The sequence below is a fragment of the Triticum aestivum genome, chromosome 7D (genome assembly GCF_018294505.1).
Source record: "Triticum aestivum cultivar Chinese Spring chromosome 7D, IWGSC CS RefSeq v2.1, whole genome shotgun sequence".
NCBI lineage: Eukaryota > Viridiplantae > Streptophyta > Magnoliopsida > Poales > Poaceae > Triticum > Triticum aestivum.
This window is the reverse complement of record NC_057814.1, coordinates 174826758-174832757: the sequence shown is the minus strand read 5'-3', so window position 1 is coordinate 174832757 and position 6000 is coordinate 174826758.

Genomic DNA, 6000 nt, shown 5'->3' with positions numbered 1-6000 from the left:
GGTTTAACAATCCGCATACTTTGAACTGTATCTCCATAGCCATTAACCTTGTACAGCGGTTTAAACACTAACTTGTAACTCGCCAAACATTTGCCGGTTTAATAACATCTTGAATCACCTTATGTAGGTCGTGCACTCAATCATGACTAAGACCGTCATGTCATGCGACTGGGTCCCATCCATCATTAACGAGGCAATGCTCCAAGAGTATATCAAGATTGGCTTTTTTCCGGCAAAAAACGTCATTCACTAGCGTGCTCCGAAACCTAACGAAGTCAAACCTCAGCCACAGGACGATGAAGTTATCGTTTTCACTGATCACATGAACCGGGGCTTCTCGCCGCCCGGGTCCAAATTCTTCCGTGACGTTCTGCATTTTCTACAACTTCATCCCCAAGACATCGGACCCAATTATGTTTCCAATATCTGCAATTTCCAAGTCTTTTGTGAAGTATACCTTCAAGAAGAACCCAGTGTTGACCTCTTTAGAGAATATTTTTACTTGAACCGCCAAAATGAATTTACCGACGGGGCCAGTGCATGGTGGTTTTGAGTTCTTGAAGGGTAACTTCGAAGGGATCAAGGGATACGCTGTAGGCCGTATGACCAAGAGTCGTCGCGGCAAGCTCTACATCAACGATGCAGGCTGGGGCCCCGAGGCCGGCTCAATTGAGTATGGGTACCGGCTCCCCTTTGGTGGAATCCACGTCTTCATCGGCAAGATCGGCGGACCGGGCCCTGAGCCGGACACCTGCACCGACATCATCGAGACGGCTCAGCGTGCATGACCCGCCCGGGTTCAACTCGCCGTGAAGCATGCCTTTGTTGGTTTCATCCATGGGGCGGAAATTGAGGAAGGATCTGTGTCTGGTGGTGGGACGACCATCTACTCTGACGGTGAATCGTCCACAGGCGAGACCAATTCAATGTATCAGGTGCAAGACGACTGGCTTGGGGGCTGTTCCGATGGCGACAGTATTCCAGACCCCTATGAGCTGCCGAACAGGGTTGCGATCTTCATGGCCGGTACACAGCCGGCACTCGGTTCGAAGACCGTCGCGGCTATGACCTCTAGCTCAGCTGCTGCGACGACGGCTGGTGCTAGTGGCATTGCATGCCCGCCGGCTCAAGCTTTGACAGAGTTATTGGAGGCTTTGGCGACTCTGATGGGGGTGGATGTAACCCTGGACAACCAGGAACAGCACAAGGTGGATGTGGCAAAGCTACGAGATGAGATAGCTCAAGCAAAGGAAGAGCTAGCGGCTAAAAATGCTAGGATGGCTACAGAGCGAGCTGCTTTGGATGCCCAGGCACAACGGATTTAAGCAGACTCTTTCTGGCTCACCTTGGATCAAAACGCCTCAAACGAGATCATGAGGAGGAGGCACCAGAGCCGTTTACCTCCGATTTGTAACGCGAGAAATCTCTTCAACACGCCCGGAGCAGGGACCAGTGACTCACCGATGGTGAACCGGGCAGTCGAGGCGCCTGTGACTGGAGCGCCGGTTCACCCGCGTGGGATGGATCCGCCTCGTTTGAATACTACTCTGCCTCAGCATGTTCCAACACTGCCGAGTCATTACTCCAACCCTTTTGATAATATGATTGATGCGGCGACACGATTGGCGGCTCTCGCAGTTGAAGGCGAGTCTCCAGCTGCGATTGAGACACGGAGGGCTAGAGAGCTTCTTCAGACGGCGTTGGATCAGTAGGCGGCTTGTTCGTACAGCCGTGAAAGGATTCACTCAACCCCTCGTCCAAGCCGGAGTTATAGCAGGCACATTGACTCACTAACAGTTTCGAGCAATGAACATCACCGTAACCAGCCTCGTGGGCATGACCCGGCGCGCGGTGGTGCCCATGCTCAGACCTTGGTGGATCAGGGCAGGGCGCATCGGGAGGCTCAACTGGCGGCTCAGCTAGCGGCTCAACAATGATCTCTAGTTTATCCATCAGCTTCGGTGGAGGCAGGCGTGACCTCTAGAACCTTGGGTGTGCCATGTTTAGTGCGAGCTCTACGTAATGATTGTTTGCCTAAGGATTTCAAGGGTCCTCGTAAGGTGCCTCATTACACAGCAGATCAACCCCCTGAAGCATGGATTGAGAGTTATGAGATGGCCATGGAGATGCTGGATGTTAGCGATGCTGCATGCACTAAGTATTTCACCATGATGTTGGATGGGTGATGACCCACAAGTATAGGGGATCTATCGTAGTCCTTTCGATAAGTAAGAGTGTCGAACCCAATGAGGAGCAGAAGGAAATGACAAGCGGTTTTCAGTAAGGTATTCTCTGCAAGCACTGAAATTATCGGTAACAGATAGTTTTGTGATAAGGTAATTTGTAACGGGTAACAAGTAACAAAAGTAACAAAAGCAAGGTGGCCCAACCCTTTTTGTAGCAAAGGACAAGCCTGGACAAACTCTTATATAAAGGAAAGCGCTCCCGAGGACACATGTGAATTGTCGTCAAGCTAGTTTTCATCACGCTCATATGATTCGCGTTCGTTACTTTGATAATTTGATATGTGGGTGGACCGGTGCTTGGGTACTGCCCTTCCTTGGACAAGCATCCCACTTATGATTAACCCCTATTGCAAGCATTCGCAACTACAAAAGAAGTATTAGGGTAAACCTAACCATAGCATGAAACATATGGGTCCAAATCAGCCCCTTACGAAGCAACACATAAACTAGGGCTTAAGCTTCTGTCACTCTAGCAACCCATCATCTACTTATTACTTCCCAATGCCTTCCCCTAGGACCAAACAATGGTGAAGTGTCATGTAGTCGATGTTCACATAACACCACTAGAGGAGAGACAACATACATCTCATCAAAATATCGAACGAATACCAAATTCACATGACTACTTATAGCAAGACTTCTCCCATGTCCTCAGGAACAAACGTAACTACTCACAAATCATATTCATGTTGATAATTAGAGGGGTATTAATATGCATAAAGGATCTAAACATATGATCTTCTACCAAATAAGCCAACTAGCATCAACTACAAGGAGTAATCAACACTACTAGCAACCCGCAGGTACCAATCCGAGGTTTTGAGACAAAGATTTGATACAAGAGATGAACTAGGGTTTGAGAGGAGAAGGTGATGGTGAAGATGTTGATGGAGATTGATCCCCTCCCGCTGAGTGGATCGGTGGTGATGATGATGGTGATGATTTCCCCCTCCCGGAGGGATGTTTCCCCGACAGAACAGCTCCGCCGGAGCCCTAGATTCGTTCCGCCTTGAGACGGTGGCGCTTCGTCCCGAAAGCTTTCTTCTTATTTTTTCTGGGACAAAAGACTTCATATAGCCAAAGATGGGCACCGGAGGCCTGCCAGGGGGCCCATGAGACAGGGGGCGCACCCAGGGGGTAGGGCACGCCCCCACCCTCGTGGCCAGGGTGTGGCCCCCCTCTGGTTGATTCTTTCGCCCGTTATTTTTTATTAATTCCAAAATGTGCCTCCGTGCAGTTTCAGGACTTTTGGAGTTGTGCATAATAGGTCTCTAATATTTGCTCCTTTTCCAGCCCAGAATTCCAGCTGCCGGCATTCTCCCTCTTTGTGTAAACCTTGTAAAATAAGATAGAATAGGCATAAGTATCGTGACATAATGTGTAATAACAGCCCATAATGCAATAAATATCGATATAAAAGCATGATGCAAAATGGACGTATCAACTCCCCCAAGCTTAGACCTCGCTTGTCGTCAAGCGGAAGCCGATAACAAAAAATATGTCCACATGTTTAGAGATAGAGGTGTCGATAAAATAAAATACGGACATGAGGGCATCATGATCATTCTTATAACAACAACATATATATTGTCATATAATTTCTTATGCTAAAGAAACAATCTATTCACAATGTCAAGTATGAATCAGAAACTTCATTGAAAACTAACAAACTATAATCTCGGTTATTGAAGCAATTGCAATTTATCATAACGTCGGAAAGAGTCAATATAAGAGCTTTTCAGCAAGTCCACATACTCAACTATCATTTAGTCTTTCACAATTGCTAACACTCACGCAATACTTATGGGTATGGAGTTTTAATCTTACACAGAGAAAGATAGGGGCTTATAGTGTTGCCTCCCAACCTTTTACCTCAAGGGTAATGTCAACAATAATAGTCTGTGATAACTTACATACAATTGGATATATATATATATATATCAAGATCTTTCCAACAAAATGTGCTTGCCACAGGATAAAATGTAAAAAGGAAAGGTGAAGATCACCATGACTCTTGTATAATGTATAAGACACGAATAAAAGATATGCCCTTTGCAGAGGGAAACAGAGGTTGTCATGTGCTTTTATGGTTGGATGCAGAAAATCTTAATGCGAAAGAACGTCACTTTATATTGCCACTTGTGATATGGACCTTTATTATGCAGTCCGTCGCTTTTATTTCTTCCACATCACAAGATCGTATAAAGCTTATTTTCTCCACATTAATTAATCATACATATTTAGAGATCAATTTTTAGTGCATGCAACAATGACAACTTACTTGAAGGATCTTACTCAATCCATAGGTAGATATGGTGGACTCTCATGCCAAAACAGGGTTTAAGGATATTTGGAAGCACAAGTAGTATCTCTACTTGGTGCAAAGCATTTGGCTAGCATGTGGGGGAAAGGCAAGCTCAACATGTTGGATGATCCATGATAATATACTTTATTTCGTATATAAGAAAACATAACCCATTACGTTGTCTTCCTTGTCCAACATCAACTTTTTATCATGTCATATTTTAATGAGTGCTCACAATCATAAAAATATGTCCAAGATAGTATATTTATATGTGAAAACCTCTCTTTCTTTATTACTTCCTATTAATTGCAACAATGACCAAAATTATGTTTGTCAACTCTCAACAACTTTTATTCATCATACTCTTTATATCTGAAGTCATTACTCTCCATAAGATCAATATGATCTCTTTATTTCTTTTTATTATTTCTTTTTCTTTTATTCCCTCACGATCATAGCAAGATTATCAAGCCCTTGACTCAAAACTATTTTTTATTATATATATAGCTCATGGACTCGATTACATAGAGGGATCATAAAGCAAAACTCAAAACTAAATCATACCAAAACTTTATTCTACTAGATCAAGATATTACTAAAAGGATCGAACTAAAAAAAGGGTAAAGATAGGAGTGTGATGGTGATACGATACCGAGGCACCTCCCCCAAGCTTGGCAGTTGCCAAGGGGAGTGCCCATACCCATGTGATTATGTCTCTTTCTTCGGGGGTGGAGAAGATGGTGGTGATGATGGATAGTCGCACATCGAGCATAGGAGATCCTCCAATTTGTGGATAATGCCCTTGAGTGCGGTGATATGCTCCTTCAACAAAATATTTTCACGTGTGAGATACTTGTTTTGTATAAGAGCTAACTCAATCATCTTGAAAGCTTCAATATCAGTTGGGGTAAGAATATTGTGATGAGGTTGAAGGATGTCTTCTTCTTATGCCGCTGGAGCATGATCCTCCATGGCCTTCTTGATCCTATCATCCTTGTTGATCTCCCCGGGTTCTTCTCTCTTCAGCTCTATCTTCATTAGCCAAGCATCGTTGCCCTCATTGTTGGAGAAGGGGGACGACATGATGCCTGGCCTTGACAATTCTGACAGAAAACAGCTCGAAACCAAAACAAAGGATATTTGCGTGGTACGGTGGTCAAAACCTTCGGGAGATTATATAATGAATTTTTACCGACCAAAAGAAGTATCGTGCAAGAAAACGGAGTCCGGAGAGCACACGAGGTGCCCACAAGGCAGCGGGGTGCGCCAAGGGGGGTAGGGCGTGCCCTCCACCCTCGTGGACGCCTTGTGTCCTTCATGGACTACTTATTTTCCTATTTTCTTAAATATTCCAAAACAGAGAAAAAGTGCTATTAGAACTGTTTTGGAGTCGGTTTACTTACCGTACCACATACCTATTCCTTTTTGGAGTCTGAAACGTTCTGGAAA